The sequence below is a fragment of the Schistocerca americana genome, chromosome 2 (genome assembly GCF_021461395.2).
Source record: "Schistocerca americana isolate TAMUIC-IGC-003095 chromosome 2, iqSchAmer2.1, whole genome shotgun sequence".
Taxonomy (NCBI): domain Eukaryota; kingdom Metazoa; phylum Arthropoda; class Insecta; order Orthoptera; family Acrididae; genus Schistocerca; species Schistocerca americana.
This window is the reverse complement of record NC_060120.1, coordinates 294,082,864-294,102,462: the sequence shown is the minus strand read 5'-3', so window position 1 is coordinate 294,102,462 and position 19,599 is coordinate 294,082,864.

The window sequence follows — 19,599 nt, the reverse complement described above, 5'->3', positions numbered from 1 at the left end:
TAGGTTCATTTTATAGGTTTACGCAATGTTTTTGAAATACCGAAGAGTTTTGTCAGATCAATGAACATGATTTTCGTAGTGGTTGTGACGAAGTTCGAACTAGATAGGTCAGGCAGTTACCTTAAGTGCCTATTGTATCAGTTACTTTAGAAAGGCAAAAGAAAGATGTTTCGCATTGTTACTAAAAGTTTTTATATGTAGAATTGAGAATCCTAACAGTCAAAAACTGAGTCTAAGGAACGAAGCTGCAGATGGTACGCACTCTAGCGACGTCAGAACAATAGAAAACGAACGATCCCGTAATGTCGTGACGTAAAGTGGCTGTGGCACGCTAACTTCCGACCGACAACGGATCCCCATGAACATCTCAAGGCAGTATGTGGCAGTGTTTGACTCCAGCATACAGGAGATTTTGCTTCACACCAGACAGAACAAGGCCTTCGATGTGTGCCAAAGGAGCCAAAAACCATTTTATCAGTTGACGGTTATAGGTAAATTTATTTCGTTGCAGGCCACTGATTTATTTTTGTTATGTTTTTAGTGAACATTACTGCTTAATCTTAACCCTATACTGCGAAATTTGTTCTTAAGCAACTTCCAAACGTCAATTTTTTTTTCTGCTACGATTTTCCAATTTTCGTCCTTGTATGGGCTACGATGCTTTCAGACAACGTTTACACGGTCTTATCCAGCCTGTAACACCATAGATCTAAGGCTCTACTGATTTATTTTGTTTTTGTTTTATTTAATGTTACATCGTTGAGCTTCTGTAAATCTTGTTTGATTGAATCGATAACACTAAACTGTATACTCCTTCCTTTGTTAAAACTTTGATGTACCAGTTTGATTCTATGCAGTGTAATATATCTGTCATTAAATTCTTTGTCCCATTTGTAGGGAACAAAACTTACTGTACACAAGTGTAATTTTGTTTAAATAATTTTAATAGAAATGTCGATATGTGCAAAGGTTCTGTTATATTTGAAATATTTGTTTGCTGTCATGTAAACTGCTGACCTTCACTTAGAATTCTTAGTTATCTTGCGTGTAAGAGATAGTGTGGTTCCCCTTGGGAACGGAACTTATAACACTACCGTCTGCTACTGCTGTACCATAACCTTAAAGTTGTAGGCAGGTCGTGAAATAAAACTATCCTGTTAAAGCAATTATGGTATAAAGTAACAAAGCAGTGTTACCCTCTGAGAGGAATTTTGTTATGTTGACCGTGTTGTACCTAACGGAGGTGGCTTATCGGAAATGAAAGTCAGAATTACGTAAATATTTGAACAGTAACAAACAAAATTTTGCCTATCTGCACTATTTAACTGATAAAGAAAACGGTCGCCAGCCTAACTGGGCAAGAGAATGATTAACATTCTCGTTCAAGAAAATAGTTATTAGTAACTTTAATGGATAAACACAACCTATACTTTGTCACGCGGGAGTGCAGTGAACTCTGACACATACATATGTTTACGGTAAGATTGAAACTAACAGTTAGAGCAGCACAAACTATTTGCAAAATTATAACAGATACCGAAACACACTATTACTTTCAGGGCTTATACAAACTGAATGGTCTTTATAACGTTATTATTACTATTCACTGCAGAATCATTAATTGGATATAGGTTAAGTCTCTCTCAGTTAAATACTTTACTATTTAAAATGAAAGTTAATTGGAATCCACTAACAGGTTGCTTCTCACTATCATTTGAATAAAGAAATTATGGTTTTCATAATTAGTGGTCTTTCCATTACTTGTTACCTAGCATTAACACAATAGACAAACTGTGGATCCTGTTATATTATTAATATGCACTTCCAATACACAAGAGAGCAAATACTTAGCAAACATGAGTACATAACATTTCACAACTGCAATTTTCCACTTTTACTACACTGAGAGACAAAATTAACATATATGTAAGATACTGACTCACCTTCTGCGATTTACAACAGGCAGTAATGTGATCATTTACTAAGCAAAACTTTATAAGCCTCAGTCTTAAGAACTTTTAATTTGAAGTTGGCAACAACACATTAATAAGCAGTTTTACTAGGAAAATTATTTTCAGCAAGCATCATTAGCTTTAACTTTCTTTTTACTATGTTCAAGAGGCATTAATTAACAAAAACACTGGTCTTTAATGTTCTTTCAGTAGGGACACTCGGTTATCACTTTAGTTCAAACGGAGAGGAACCTGAGAGGTGTTATGATAAGGAAAAAAATCAAGTTAGGTACATAAATCCAGTTATAAGTTACCTTATATTTGTGCACACTAAAACATCCAATGAGCTGATCCTTCACTGTACGTTATTATAGCATTCCGATACAGTGATTGCGCAATGTGGTGGCAACTGCATGTTGGTAGGTGGATTTGCAGACTGAATTGCTGGACTTTGGCCCTTCTTGGTGACGAGGATGAATACCAATTCCAGAATCGTTCCAGCTATTTATCCATCCATCCGAGGCATTGGAAAGTAGCAGAAAAAGCCTCTCTCGGAACCAGCACAATATGCATCTTTTACATGGCAATGCACAGTTTCGTAGCTCGTCCCCGACTCGTAGCTCGTCCCCGACTGACTCTTGTTCCACCTTTTCCACCTAGGCCAACCACAATTTGCGCGCGCTACTCAGTTCCGTTCCCGAGGGGAACCACTACACCTTTTACACACAAACTAACTAAGGACCCTAAGTGAGGATCAGCAGTTTACATAACAGCAACCAAATTCATTCAATAAAACAGAACATTTGCACATATCGACATTTCTACAAAAAATTATTCACACAGAAATCACACTTATATATAGTAAGTTTTGTTCCCTCCAAATGGGACAAAGAATTTAAATGACTACTTTGCATAGAACCAAACCATGACATCAAAGTTTTAACAAAGAAAGGAATAAACAATTTTGTGTTTTCGATTCAATTAAAAACATTTACAGTAGCTTTTTTAACGATGTAATACTAAATGAAAGAAAAGCAAAATAAATCAATAGATTACTAGAGCCATGGTGTTACAAACTGTGCAGCGCGCGCAAATTGTGGTTGGCCTAGGTAGAAAAGGTGGAACCAAGAGTCAGTCGGGGACGAGCTACCAAACTGTGCACTGCCACATTAAAACTGCATATTGTGCTGGTCCAGAGAGAGGCTTTTTCTGTCATTTTCCAATGCCTCGGATGGATGGATTAATAGCTGGAACGATTCTGGAATTGGTATCCATTATCACCACCAAGAAGGGACAGAGTTCAGCAATTCTGCCTACAAATCCACCTACCAACATGCAGTTGCCACCACATTGTGCAATCACTGTAAAAGAGTACTATAATAATGTACAGTGAAGGATAAGCTTATTGGATGTGTTAGTGTGCACAAATACAAGGTAACTAATAATTGAATTCATGCACCTATCTTGATTTTTCCCTATCACAACACCTTTCAGGTCCTCTCCATTTAAACTATGATTACCGAGTGTCCTAGTTTGTGGAAAATATGAAAGCCTCAGAACATTACATAATGTTGTTTGCTCTTTGATAAGAAGGGAATACTCAGATTTACTGTGGATTGAGTGAAATTGTGGGAGGCAGAAAATGTAGTTTTGTGAAGTTTCAAAGTCACCTATTTAATCATTTACTTGAAAGTAGCAGACTGTGGTAATAAAAAACAATTTTTTTATATAAATTAAAGTTCTTAAAATTGAGGCTTATAAAGTTTTGCTTTGTTAATGATCACAGTGCTGCCTGTAGTAAATTTTACAAGGTGAGTCAGTTTCTTGTTAATTTGTCAACATCGTGTCTCACTGTAGTAAAAGTCGTGAACTGCATTTATGGAAAGTTATATACTCATGCTTGCTAAGCACTTGTTTCTTTTGGGTATTGAAAGTGCATATTAATAGTGTAATAAAATCCACAGGTTATCCTTTACCACTGTTTATGAAAACAATAATTTCTTTATTCAAAAGACAGTATAAAATAACCTGTTAATGAATTCCACGTAACTTTCATTCTAAACAGAATACTATTTAGTTGAGAGATACTTAACCTGTGACCAGTTGATAATTTTGCACTGAACTACATTTATAATTTCATGCCAGCTAGGAAAATGTTTGAACAATAATACTGAACCTATGTCCAATTAATGATCCTGCAGTGAATGTTAATAGTAATGTTATAAAGACCATTCAGTCTGAACAAGCCCTGAAAGTAATAGTGTGTTTCGGTATCTGTTACATTTTTGCAAATAGTTTGTGCTGCTCCAGCTGTTAGCTTCAATCTTAAAACATATGTATGTGTCAGAGTTCATTGCACTCGCGTGTGGCCAAGTCTAGTTTGTGTTTGTCCGTTATAGTTACTTTCTTAAACGAGAACGGTAATCTTCCTCTTGCCCAGTTAGGCTGGCGACCGTTTTCCTTATTCTTTAAACAGTATAGCTAGGTAAAAATATTGTTTGTTACTGTTCGAATATTTACGTAATTCTGACTTTCATTTTCCGATTAGCCACCTCCGTTAGGTACAACACGGTGAACATAACAAAATTCCTCCCGTAGGGTAACACTGCTCTGTTGCGTTGTACCATAATTGCTTTAATAAAATAGTTTTATTACACAACCAGCTTCCAGCTTTAAGGTTATGGTACAGCAACAGCAGACAGAAGTGTTATCAGCCGTACTCTGTTCTATCTGCCGTATAGTTTCTGAACAGTACACATCTGCAGCAGTTGGCATGCTAGGTTACGTGAGCATTTGTTACTGATGTAGTGGTTTCATTCGATTCTGAGGCGTTGTTTTCTCTTGTGCAACAAAAACTGTACATGAACGAAAAGGGAGATCTTGAAGATGATTTAGTACACAAATGTGTTAGCAAACTTTTCCTGAGATTTATGTAAATGAAGGTTGAAGAAAAGTTGCCTGTAGGGAACTTCGTCCCTATGCCGAAATTTGTAAACGCGTCTGTAATATTACTGTTACTGGTACGATTACTCACTTACAGCACATTGGCAAATTTTTGGAAGACGTAGTGCGCCCACTATTCTTGTACTGGTAGAAGGCCCTTGTCTGTCTGTTGTGATGGTGACGGCATGTAACACAGCAACTACGTTACATAGTAATGTATGAATGTCTCCTGCTCTATCTTCCATCTTACTTGCATTAAAAGCCACAAGTACTTACTTTAATAATTATAATACAAGGAATTCATGAAATTCATAGAGATGAATTTGACACCTCCCATGAGGCGACGTATGTAAACTACTTACCTTGCATTTCAATTAACGTTAGACGGAGCACTTGACAGAAGATAGTTGGACGCCTAGACACTGTGTGTTCGAGGTATCGCAAAAGCCGTAAAATATTTCCTGGAGTTCTGAACTCTTCAGCTTAAGAACTATTTATTTCAATAGTACTCTACAGAAGGTAACGGAAGACAGTAATGAGTTAGGTTGGTATGTTACAGCTCGTAGGCTTTCAGTCATTTTCGGTAACGGATAAAACTATTGTGACTCACGAGCCTGGAAACGTACGTTCAGAGGAGGGGGTGCCAGCTGAGCTGGCATAGATGCAGGACTCATAGATGAATGCATGGCAAAAATGATCGTTTCGATGTAAAGTATAACTTTTGGAGGACTAACGTTTTTCGGACACTGCTCCGCATGTCTGAAATATATGTGCAGCGACAAGTTATTGCGAAATTATTACACGCAACTATTGTGCACGAAGTATTGTGTAGGAAGAGACTGAATGCCTGTGAAAGTACCATTTTCAGCTGCGACGATCCTCAGAACAACGGTATATCTCGTTCTACACAAACTATGCTATCGCAGCATAGTGGGTGAGTTGTTTTGACGCAAGACTTTGCACTTGTGAGAATTTCTGAAGTTTTGTCTTCAAGATTTAATAACGCAGAAGTCGGATCCTTCGTGTATTTGAAGGGTTGAATCCTGATCACTTGTTCAGTGTTATTATGCGCAGAGGAGCTCCAGTATATTTTAGATTCATTATGAAAAGGCTCCTGTGGCAGTGACATTTTAATTGCTGGTAGTGCAATTTCAGTGACATAATTATCGTTTTTCCGTTTATACCTATTTTAAATTTCAAAGTGCATGATGCAGATTTTGGTGTTTTAGGACTGGGTGACGTGTGTAATGTTTGTTCTTGTAGTGAGTACCTGATTTGTTATAAGGATTACATTGAATATTATTGACGGATAAGTGTGACTAGAGGGGCGAAGGGAAATCCTTTCGTGTGCTCTCGTCTTAAACAATAGGTGCCAAATACAACTATAAGCCGGCCGGTGTGGCCGAGCAGTTCTAGGCGTTTCAGTCTGGAACCGAGCGACCGCAACGGTCGCAGGTTCGAATCCTGCCTCGGGCGTAGTTGTGTGTCATGTCCTTAGGTTTAAGTACTTCTAAGTTCTAGGGAACTGATGACCTCCGATGTTAAGTCCCATAGTGCTCGAAGCCATTTGAACTATTTTTTTTTCTTACAACTACAACTACCAGTCCTTACTAGTGTAAGGTGCCGATTGTGCAAGCGTTGTACAGAGAGTAATGTACGCCATTTTTTTCTTCAACAGTTCTTTATTGAACATGCTGAGAATTACACACACGAAAGAATGGTGTTTTATCTACATACCCTATTTTTCCACGTGATCTCTGTCCCGTTCTATGGTCTTCTTCCAGCGTTAAACGAGAGCTTTTATGCCCTGTCAGTGCTTATTCTTGTCCTCTTGGCGGGGCCAGTGCCTCACTTTGTGAATCAATTCCTCATCATCCTCAAAATGTCTTCCACGAATGGCATCCTTTAATGAATGACAGCATCAGCTCCCTGCAATATGTCAGGTGTGACAGCCGTGGATGGTCTCCCCGGCCGCAACAAATCTTGGAGCTCCACCGAACCGCCTGCTGATGGCCATACTCTCCGTGCCCAGCGACTAACTGTGCTTGTGTCGACACCAGATGCTCCATACACTTTGCACAAGCGTTTGTGAACATTCCCCACAGTCTCTTTCTCTGCAGTGAGAGATTCAATGACGGCACGTCGCTAGTAACGTACTACACCTACAGACGCCATTTTGAAACTGTCTTGTAGCTACGCTGTCTGTCGAAAGTGGCGGAAACTTGGCCCGATCACTCAGGAGACTTCAAATAATACATACGTATCATTTCGCATTTGTAGCATTGCTGTCGTGTGAGAAAAAGAATGCTGTGCATTGCTTCTGGCCGGCTGGAGTGGCCGAGTGGTTCTAGGCGCTACAGTCTAGAACCACGCGACCACTACGGTCGCAGGTTCGTATCCTGCCTCGGGCGTGGATGTGTGTGATGTCCTTAGGTTAGTTAGGTTTAAGTAGTTCCAAGTTCTAGGGGACTGATGACCTCAGAAGTTAAGTCCCATAGTGCTGAGAGCCATTTGAACCATTATTTCTGGGCAATCTTCGTAAGAAGAGAATGCACCTCTCAGTTATATTACATGGTTCATTGCCGTTATTAGTTATTATTTAAGGCTAACCAAGCCTACTTTCCAACCCACCTCCAGTTATTACAATAATACTTGAATCATTCATTACTAACTGTAGCTACGAGTGATGCAAAAGCAGGGCTATCTCTGAGTCCCAGTTTAACAAACTGTAAGATATCGGAGTTAGTGACGCTTGTGGCAGTCTACAGGCGTGTGAGGCACCTACGGACGCCATTAACTGGCCACTGACATCCAACCGATACAATTCTGCCAAATTTATGTTTAAGTTTGGTTGATATAATAGCATTCCTCCAGTTAAATTGGTATTCAGATGGAAATCCGATCCACTAACGTCCTCGATCAGTTCTGAGTGTGAGCAGCCGGTTGGGAAACAGTTTCAAGACTGTGAAATTGCCTGTAAAATCATTCCTCATAGCTGCGGGAAAAGTGTAGTGGTAACATCTTAAATGTGATGTCGTATAGACCTTGAATTACATACGTTGTGTGGACTCCCTTTTATAGGAGAAAACCAGGTACGGAAAATACAGTTTAACGTTAGCCAAGAAAATGTAATTTAGAATTTTCGGGAATTAATGAAGACGAACAATAGTATTTCGCAGTGCGAATGTCCGCAAACTCATTCACAAAGAAATTCTTCATTCATATAGCCATAGTGTCCGTAGTTGCCTTACAGTTCTTGACGGTATTTTTGTTCTGTCATGGTAACTACAAGAACATGATAGATCAAGCAATATTGAAACAGATATAAATATAATAAAAATCAGTAAAGATAGACACCTCCTCCCTTTTCAAGAACATTTCCACATATAAAGGCATTCACACAAAATAAACAGTTGCTCAGTGATCAAATAAGTATTGGAATCCAGACTCTACACAGAGCAATTGATGAAATTGCTTGAAAAAGAGAAGAGCCTTTTCCACCCTTCACCTTCCTCACTCCCCTACAACCCCCATCCCCTACTCACAGTTTCATTTCACTTGTTGCCCCTCACCTTCTCCTGTGACTCACACTCCATCACACTGCTATATACTTATGTCCATTCATCATGGTTTCTCCCTCCCCTATACGGAAAAAAATCCTCCATCACAACTCCATACCTACTCTTACACAGTATTTAAATACACAGAATATAATGAAATAGAATCACACACATACAATAATAAATAAATTAAAAATGTTGTGAGTCAAAGACAGAGTAGTGGAAAAGTTATGTTAGCGGCACTACAAAACATAACCATAACACATACTTAGATATAAGAAAACAACTGAATACAGTGGTGCCCATAAATGTGTGTTGTGAAAAACATAAGAAGTGCATAGTGCTGCAGAACAACTAAATACACTCCTGGAAATGGAAAAAAGAACACATTGACACCGGTGTGTCAGACCCACCATACTTGCTCCGGACACTGCGAGAGGGCTGTACAAGCAATGATCACACGCACGGCACAGCGGACACACCAGGAACCGCGGTGTTGGCCGTCGAATGGCGCTAGCTGCGCAGCATTTGTGCACCGCCGCCGTCAGTGTCAGCCAGTTTGCCGTGGCATACGGAGCTCCATCGCAGTCTTTAACACTGGTAGCATGCCGCGACAGCGTGGACGTGAACCGTATGTGCAGTTGACGGACTTTGAGCGAGGGCGTATAGTGGGCATGCGGGACGCCGGGTGGACGTACCGCCGAATTGCTCAACACGTGGGGCGTGAGGTCTCCACAGTACATCGATGTTGTCGCCAGTGGTCGGCGGAAGGTGCACGTGCCCGTCGACCTGGGACCGGACCGCAGCGACGCACGGATGCACGCCAAGACCGTAGGATCCTACGCAGTGCCGTAGGGGACCGCACCGCCACTTCCCAGTAAATTAGGGACACTGTTTCTCCTGGGGTATCGGCGAGGACCATTCGCAACCGTCTCCATGAAGCTGGGCTACGGTCCCGCACACCGTTAGGCCGTCTTCCGCTCACGCCCCAACATCGTGCAGCCCACCTCCAGTGGTGTCGCGACAGGCGTGAATGGAGGGACGAATGGAGACGTGTCGTCTTCAGCGATGACAGTCGCTTCTGCCTTGGTGCCAATGATGGCCGTATGCGTGTCCCCCATTGAGCATGTTTGGGACTGGATGAAGCGTCGTCTCATGCGGTGTGCACGTCCAGCACGAACGCTGGTCCAACTGAGGCGCCAGGTGGAAATGGCATGGCAAGCCGTTCCACAGGACTACATCCAGCATCTCTACGATCGTCTCCATGGGAGAATAGCAGCCTGTATTGCTGCGAAAGGTGGATATACACTGTACTAGTGCCGACATTGTGCATGCTCTGTTGCCTGTGTCTATGTGCCTGTGGTTCTGTCAGTGTGATCATGTGATTTATCTGACCCCAGGAATGTGTCAATAAAGTTTCCCCTTCCTGGGACAATGAATTCACGGTGTTCTTATTTCAATTTCCAGGAGTGTATTAGACCAAAATTATGAGTGTCTAACGCAGAAAAGCAACGACGTGCTAGCAGACGGCATTTCCCCATGTAATCGAGAAATCAAGTGAAAATCACTGTAAGTAGAAATCAACATATTCTTAATGAACTGTTTTTCGATCTAAAAGCAAATCAAACTTCATATATTAATTACTAATTACAGACCACTGATGATGGTTTACATTCAATAAAGGGAAACTCGTCTGGTGTAAAAAAAAAAAAAACACCCCTCTTTGTAGTCGCAATCACAGAACAAAAATACCCTCAAGAATCATTATCCAATAGTCTGTCAAAACATCGATCAGTAACCGTCAAAGGAAAGTGCTGATCGAGCACGGGAGCGAAGAACACCGGCACCCAGCAGGTCGCCCAGCAGGTCCTCGCCACCCGTGCAGCCAAACAGCCAGCTGGCCAGCCTAGTCGTGGAGTACCTCAGGTGGGCCGAGCGGCAACTGACACTGCACTACGAGGACCAGCAGGCCTCTGCAGCGCATCACTGTGAGCCGACGCTACAGAAAGTCAAGCGACCGAAAATTGTTTGGTTTTGTGAGAAGTGTACTAGTCATTAGTAACCATATGACTGAGCAAGCAGACAATCCTCTTGATGAATCACGTGAACAATGGAATAGAGATTGTATGTTGTTGACCCCAGTATGTAAATTAACGGGAAAGTAAATGAGGAGTAGACAATAAATGGTTCAGACCATTATCATGTTAAAAGTATTAGGATTTTGGAAGATCCAGAACAACCTACGTCCCACGCCCGGGTTCCCGAGTTCGATTCCCGGCGGGGTCAGGGATTTTCTCTGCCTCGTGATGGCTGGGTGATGTCCTTAGGTTAGTTAGGTTTAAGTAGTTCTAAGTTCTAGGGGACTGATGACCACAGATGTTAAGTCCCATAGTGCTCAGAGCTATTTTTGAACAACCTACGTCTTCAGAAAAAATACTTGCTGGAAATGAAAATAGCCTGCTTATAACAGTCCTGAGTACATGGAGCACTCAAATAACTGGCGTAAGTACCACACTGAGGTTGCAAAAGTAATGGGATACCTCCTATTACCGCGTCAGACGTCCCTCTGCCCGGCGTAATGCAGCACGTCGACATGCCATGAACTCAGCAGGCTGGTGTAAGTCCCCTGCAGAAGTACTGAGCCATCCTATCTCCACAGCCGTCCATAATTGCGAAGTTGTTGCCCGTACAGGATTCTGTGCACAAACTGACCTCTCGGTTATGTACCATAAATGTTGGACATGATCTGCGCGGCAAATCTTCTTCTCGAACTGTCCAGAATGTTCTTCAATCCTATTACGAACAATTGTGATCTGGTGACATGGTACACTCCCATTCACAAAAATTCCATCATTGTTTGGGAACAAAGAGTTCATGAATAGCTGCAAATGGTCTCCAAATAGCCACCACAAACTTGTATGGTGCCTTATTGACAACCTGTGTCTATGGGTTGCGAACGGCCTTGCCGTAGTGGTCCTCGCCACCCGTGCAGCCAAACAGCCAGCTGGCCAGCCTAGTCGTGGAGTACCTCAGGTGGGCCGAGCGGCAACTGACACTGCGCTACGAGGACCAGCAGGCCACTGCAGCGCATCACTGTAGTGGTCATAGTATTTTATAAAGTCATCCATAAATCACCACAGCTTGGGCTGAAGTCACGTCACAACACAGACGTACATACGGATAATATTCCTCTGTGCTTGAATGGATATGACATCATCAGTGGTCTGTTCAAATGGTTCAAATGGCTCTGAGCACTATGGGACTTAACTTCTAAGGTCATCAGTCCCCTAGAACTTAGAACTACTTAAACCTAACTAACCTAAGGACATCACACACATCCATGCCCGAGGCAGGACTCGAACCTGCGACCGTTGCGGTCGCGCGGTTCCACACTGTAGCGCCTTTAACCGCTTGGCCACACCGGCCGGCCAGTGGTCTGTAATTAGTAATTAATATATTGAGTTTGATTTGCTTTTAGATCGAAAAACAGTTCATTAAGAATATATTGATTTCTACTTACAGTGATTTTCACTTGATTTCTCGATTACATGGGGAAATGCCGTCTGCTAGCACGTCGTTGCTTTTCTGCGTTAGACACTCATAATTTTGGTCTAATATTTAGTTGTTCTGCAGCACTATGCATTTCTTATGTTTTTCACAACACGCATTTATGGGCACCACTGTATTCGTTTGTTACCGTCAGACTACCAAAGTTAAGCGCTGTCGGGCAGGGCTACCATTAGGATGGGTGACCGTCCAGTCTCTCGAGTGCTGTTGGCAAGCATGGTGCACTGACACCTTGTGAGACAAACTGAGGAGCTACATGACTGAGAAGTAGTGGCTCTGGTCATGAAAAGTGACAACGGCCGGCAGAGTGGTGTGCTGACAACATGCCCCTCCGTATCGGCATCCAGTAACGTCCCGGGACTGAGAGGATAACACGTCGGCTGGCCGGTACCGTTTTTACTTCCAAAGCCTGTTCGGATGAAGTTTAGTTTCAGTTTTTCTGTCTTTGGTTCCTTTGGGTCTGCAATAGACTCGAACTCCAACATCAGCTCTTACCACCTGAAATCGGAGTCATCTCATCAGGCCACGGTTCTCCAGTCGTCCACGGTCCAATCGATATGGTCACGAGCCCAAGAGAGGCGCTACAGGCGATGTCGTCCTGTCGGAAATGGTATTGTAGTTGACCGCGTATTTTCGCAGCACATTAACACCAAATATCGTTGTACTGTCCTAACGTATATGTTCGTCGTATGTCACACATTGATTTCTGTCGCTGTTTCGCGCAGTTATTGCATTCAGTTTAAAACCTCAGAAAACTGCTTCCCAGGTTCTGATGCACAATTTAGTCTTCTTATAACACAGTGGATACTTCACAGAACACAGCTACAGAGTCCACACAGAAGCGTGTATAACATAGAATGCATCACAAATACTTGTTCTTAGTGTGACAAATACCTAGCAGCACCATGCCGTTGCAGATAGCAGTTTAATGATATGCTTCTTTGGTCATAGTATTTTATAAAGTCATCCATAAACCACCACCGCTTGGGCTGAAGTCACGTCACAACACAGACGTACATACGGATAATATTCCTCTGTGCTTGAATGGATATGGCAGAACTGTTGTGAGAGCTACACTACGTGATCAAAAGTAACCAGACACCTGGCTGAAAATGACTTACAAGTTCGTGGCGCTCTCCATTGGTAATGCTGGAATTCAGTATGGTATTAGCCAACCTTTAGCCTTGATGACAGCTTCCACTCTCGCTGGCAAACGTTCAACCTGGTGCTGGAAGATTTCTTGGGGAATGGCAGTCCATTCTTCGCGGAGTGCGGCACTGAGGACAGGTATCGATGTCGTCTTCACCGAATGCTGCACTGAGGAGAGGTTTCGATGTCGGTCGGTGAGGCCTGGCACGAAGTCAACGTTCCAAAACATCCCAAAGGTGTTCTGTAGGATTCAGGTCAGGACTCAGTCTAGGGCAGTCGATTACAGGGATGTTATTTTCGTTTAACCGCTTCACCACAGGCCGTGCAATATGAACAGGTGCTCGATCGTGTTGAAAGATGGAATCGGCATCCCCGAATTACTGTTCAACAATGGGAAGCAAAAAGGTGCTTAAAAATCACTATAGGCCTATGCTGTGATAGTGTCACGCAAAGCAACAAGGGGGGCAAGCCCCCTGCTTGAAATCATGAGGCTGGTCCCGGCGGAGGTTTGAGTCCTCAATCGGGCATGGGTGTGTGTGTTTGTCCTTGGGATAATTTAGGTTAAGTGGTGTGTAAGATTAGGGACCGATGACCTTATCAGTTAAGTCCCATAAGATTTCACACACATTTGAACATTTGAAAACATGGCCACATCATAACACCATCGCCTTCGCATTTTACTGTTGGCACTAGACACGCTGGCAGATGACGTCCACCGGGCATTCGCCATACCCACACCATGCCATCGGATCGCAACATTGTGTACCGTGATTCGTCCACACAACGTTTTACCACCGTTCATTAGTCCAATGTTTACGCTCCTTACACAAGCGAGGCGTCGTTTGTCATTTACCGGCGTGATGTGTGGATTATGAGCAGCCGCTCGACCATGAAATCCAAGTTTTCTCATCTCCCGTCCAACTGTCATAGTACATGCAGTAGATCCTGATGCGGTTTGGGACTCCTGTGTGATGGTCTGGGTAGATATTTGCCTATTACACATGACGACCCTCTTCAACTGTCGACGGTCTGTGTCAGTTAACAGACGAGGTCGGCCTGTACGCTTTTGTGCTGTACGTGTCCCTTCATGTTTCTACTTCACTTTCACATCGGAAACAGTGGTCCACACACTCCTTCGGTGAATGACAGTGTTATTCCCTAATCAACGATGATTTTTGCTGTAGTGTGATCAAAATTTGACATTAATGAAGAGGAAACATTAAACTCCAACCACCCTTCCTATAAACAATACGTGATCTACTCTCTGGGCTAGCATAGCTATTTTAAGTGATTCTCCACACCAATTATAAATCTTTTACGTAGTGCATAAGACATCTAAGGTTTCCAACAGATTTCTATCCACCGCTCACCTGTAGCGTCCATGATTAGTAGCCATTAATGATATATTTGCCAACTTGGTCGCCCTGATACAATACTCGATTGGGCTGGTGGAACCTACAGACTGCGAAGTAGCATAATAAAGTATGGAACGCTCATGTGGTGCTGCGAGTGCTGACAGTGTTGATGGCGATAATGGAAGCTGTAGTTTGGTTGGCATTTTGCCACATTCAATGTGTACTTCGTTGGCCATTCTGACAGATTTTGGAGACATTTTGATAAACTTTTTTGCTGTAACATGCATCAGGTGAAGTTTTATGTAGTCTACACTGACAAAACGTCCAAACTTCATTTGAAATATTTCATAAAAGGAAGCATTCACTGTGAATTTTTAGCATGTTATTCAACTGTGACACTCCAACACGGTAAACCATTGAAGATGGTATCGCTATGTCAGTGAAGTCTCCTTATGAGCACAAAACTTCATGGTTCTATGTTTAGAGTACAAGGTGGCGATCAATGACCTCTTTAATAATGCCAGAATCCAAGATGGCTGACTTCGGGTTATGACTGCAGGCCTAAATAGTTATTTCAGTTCCCGTAACGCTGTGGTCATCATCTCCCACTAGTCATTCTCAGCGCTCAGTCTTACAAGCCATCAAACGAACTCATCACTTGTGCCCCATATTCCACAGCAAAAGTTTGGTCAAGCAACGCCAGGGATATAGCACCTCAAGGAAGAATACTGACAAACGTCCGTTCCTTTCAGTAAGCCTGTCAGTGAGTCTCCAGGTCTCAGCTGATACAGAACTGCAGAGCGGCGGGTTAAGTGTTCATATTTTCCTGTCTTCTCCTCATAGTATATTTATTAAAATTGGTGAGTGTTTCCGTTTAAGAGGTGCAAGCTCGAATTTCGTAAGTGTAAATTGAGGCAGTCTTTAGCACAGTTTTCTTCTCTTCTGGCCGGCCGCGGTGGTCTCGCGGTTCTAGGCGCGCAGTCCGGAACCGCGCGACTGCTATGGTCGCAGGTTCGAATCCTGCCTCGGGCATGGATGTGTGTGATGTCCTTAGGTTAGTTAGGTTTAAGTAGTTCTAAGTTCTAGGGGACTGATGACCACAGCTGTTAAGTCCCATAGTGCTCAGAGCCATTTGAACCATTTTTCTCTTCTGGACAGAGAGCTATATACCTCACTGAAGCATCAGCGTCCATTGATGACACATCAGGAGGATGGCAAGTTCCACGTTTACGACTTTGACTGCTGTTTACTTCTTCAGTTAGACCTGTTGGTACTGGTAGGGTGTGTGCATGCTGTGTGCAGATGCAGGAGGATCTGGGCAAAGTTCGCGAACAGCTGAAGGCACTTTTGGTTGCGGTCAGTCACGTTCAGGCTGTTGCCTCTGGTGGCGCGTCACATGGGACACCTCAGTCGTCGTTAATTTCGCCCATGGGCTCTGCTACCGAGGCACCTCCTAGACTATCCGACACAGTGGCTTCACCTTGACATCAGAATGAGTGGTGGCTGCTAACACGATCGCGTCACTCGAGGCGAAGGGTCAATGTGCAGACTGGTCGTCCAGCCTCCCCCAATCACTCTGTGAGTGGACAGGTGACAGCTACTTCAGCAGGGTCAGAACTGTTACACGGGTGGTAGTGTTTGCTAGTTATCAGGAGCTCCAATGTTAGGTGCGTTATCCAGTTCCTTATGCAGATAGTGTTCAGGACTGGAAAGAAAGCCGATGTGAGCGTGCTATGTCTGCTGGGGAACCTCATACGAGATGTGGAGGTGGCCTACATGCGGCTATCGATCATGCAGACTGCTGTCATCTGATAGGTTGTGGCTCACGTCGGCAACGATGACGTCTGTCTGTCTCATGGGTCCTGAGGCCACCCTCAGTTCATGTATGCGGCTGGCGTAAGTGGTGAAGGCTGCTGGCCTCATACATGGGGTGCAAGCAGAGCTTGCAATTTGCAGAATTGTTCCCAGAGTTGATGGGGGCCTTTTGGTTTGAAGCTGGCTGGAGGGTCTCAACCAAATTATTCTTCTACTCTATGACGGCGCTGACTAGATTTCTAGATTTGATTGTTGGTTGGGGATTTGCAGGACTATCCTTGATAAGTCAGGGGTGCACTACAAAAACAAAACGGCTGCTCCGGTAGCAGGGTATTTGTGGAGTGCACTTGATTGCTTTTTAGGCGAGGCGAAAATACATGTTTAAATCTGGAGGTACCAATAAAACATCATCCGAAATTGTGTTAAAGGCATTATCTGAAAATTATTTCGAGCAATTACTTTATGAGCCCGGTTGCGAAAACACACTTAAAAACTTTGCAGCAAATAATCCTGAGCTAATAAGGAACATCAAAACGGATACAGGGGCTAGTGAACACACGGTTGTCGCAGCGAGACTGAATACTGTAACTTCCAAATCCTCCAAAAATAAACGAAAAGGATTGTGTATTGAGAAAAGGAGATAAAAATTGTCTTGACGCCTTCCTGAGAGACAGCCTCTACTCGTTCCAAATTAACAATGTATCTGTAGAGCAAATGTGGCTTGAATTTATAGAAATATTATCGAGAGATTTATACCAAATAAACTGACAGATAAAAGAGTTGATCCCACTTGGTACATACAAGACATCAGAGCATCTTGCAGAAATAACGTAAAAAATCATACCAAATTGAAACGAACGCTGAATCTCCAAGATTGGCGATCTTTTATAAGAGCTCGAAATTTAGCGCGGAGTTTAGTGCGAGATGCTTATAACAGTTTTCACAACGAAATTTTGTATCAAAAACTGGCAGAAATTTCCAAAGAGATTCTGGTCGTATGAAAAGTTTGCTAGTGGCAAGACACGGTCAGTGCCTTCTCTGCATTATAACAATGGAAATACTATTGACTAAATACTGCTAAAGCATAGTTACTTAAAACAGCCTTCCCAAATTCCTCCACCAAAGAAGACGAAGTAAATGTTCCGCAATTCGAATCAAGAACAGCTGCCAACGTGAGTAACTTGGAAGCAGATATCCTCGGGGTGTAGAAGTAACATACATCACTTAAAAGCAAATCTTACAGCCCCACCGTATAAAAACTAGTTTCTTTAGGAATATGCTGATGCAATACCTCGATACTTAACGGTCGTGCGCAACCGCAACAACTTGCAAAACTACTTCGAAAAGCTATCTGTATGGTGTGAAAAGGGAAAGTTCAAAGGAGCGCTACACATTCTGTATCGTCGGGAAATAAGGGGAGAGAGTTTCATGTACGTAACACAGGATTAGGGGTGGTCATCATTAAGATAAAGGCGTTAAGCGGCGGGCCGGCCGGTTTAGCCTAGCGGTTCTAGGCGCTTCAGTCTGGAACGGCGCGACTGCTCTGGTCGCAGGTTCGAATCCTGCCTCGGGTATGGATGTGTGTGATGTCCTTAGGTTGGTTAGGTTTAAGTAGTTCTAAGTTCTATGGGACTGATGACCTCAGATGTTAAGTCCCATAGTGCTCAGAGCCATTTGCACCTTTTTTTTTTCTTTTTTTTTTTTTTATCAGAGCTCGCACGTAAAGACACAAGTGTTCGATTTTTGCGAATGGAGTAATAGAGATTTTTTGTGAAGGTGGTTGTGGTGAACCCTCTGCAATTCACGTAAGAGTGACCTGCTGAGTATCACTGTAGGTGTAAATGTAGATGAGGCTACAGTTTGAAGTACTCTGAACACCCGCCAGTCGATACGCAACATGGAAAGTCAGACCACGCTCAGAGTAAAGCACTCCGACTTTCAAAATTTTTGTTAGTAAATTGTCTAAGTGTTCTGAACAAAGTTCCGGAATTTACTGATTTTAGTGATTCAGGTGGTGTATATCCGAAAGACACATTTACGTCGAGGCCATAGGATGGGGAGTTTTCATTGGAGTTGACGAAAATAACAGATGTAGGAGAAACCAAGATAAATGTTGTATGTTTTTACCGGCCACCTGAGTCTGTGACGACTCTACAGTCATTCAACGAAAGTCTACGGTCAGCAGCAGATAAATATCCAGATCATGTATTAGTAGCTGGAGGCGTCCTTAGCCTACCGAGTAGAAAATGGGGTGTGTATGGTTCAATGCAGGAGCTACAGACAGTCATGCGAAGTTATTTTGAACACGTCTTCTGAAAACTGACTCGAGCAACTAGTTCGACAGTCCGCATGCCGTGGAGATATGTTAGATTCTGTAGCTATAAACGGACATTATCGATAACTTCAGTATACAAACGGGAATTTGCGATTATGGTGTCATAGCAAATATTATTACGAAAGTTAATGCACCATTTAAGAAGGCTAGGAGAGTGTTGCTGCTGGAAAGAGCAGCTATGCAGTTTTTTGCATCTCACTTAGACAGTGAATTGACATCACTTAGGTCCAGTAAGATAGACTTAGAGGAATTATGGGAAAAGTTTAAGCAGATTGTAATCATGGTTCAAATGGCTCTGAGCACTATGGGACTTAACATCCGTGGTCATCAGTCCCCTACAACTTAGAACTACTTAAACCTAACTAACCTAAGGACGTCACACACATCCATGCCCGAGGCAGGATTCGAACCTGCGACTGTAGCAGTCGCGCGGTTCCGGACTGAGCGCCTGAACCATCAGACCACCGCGGCCGGCTGTAATCATGATCTGGAGAATTATATGCCTAGTAAGTTGATTAAGAAGCAAAGCACCCACAATGCTTTAATAATGAGCTTCGGGAAATGCTGAAGAATCAGAGGCTGTTGCACTCTCGGTTCAAAAGAGAAAACGCAAATGGGACAAGCAAAAGTTCGTAGAGATTAGTGCCGAACATTTTCAAAGATAGAGGAAAACACCGGTGTTATCTTTTCTTGCAGGATTACCTCTGCTCGTGGCATACGTGGAATGGAGTACTTTTTCTCTCCCTTTCACTAAATTACCAGGAGTGTGAGAGGTAGAGTGTATAGGAAGATTATTCACTATTTCTTCGACACACACCTAGAAATTATACCCATTTGGTCTGTTTATGAGGCATATAGGTCCTCATAAAACTATTGAACTGCAAGTCCAGCATTTGTTTCATCTCCTCAGCTTTCGAGAATTC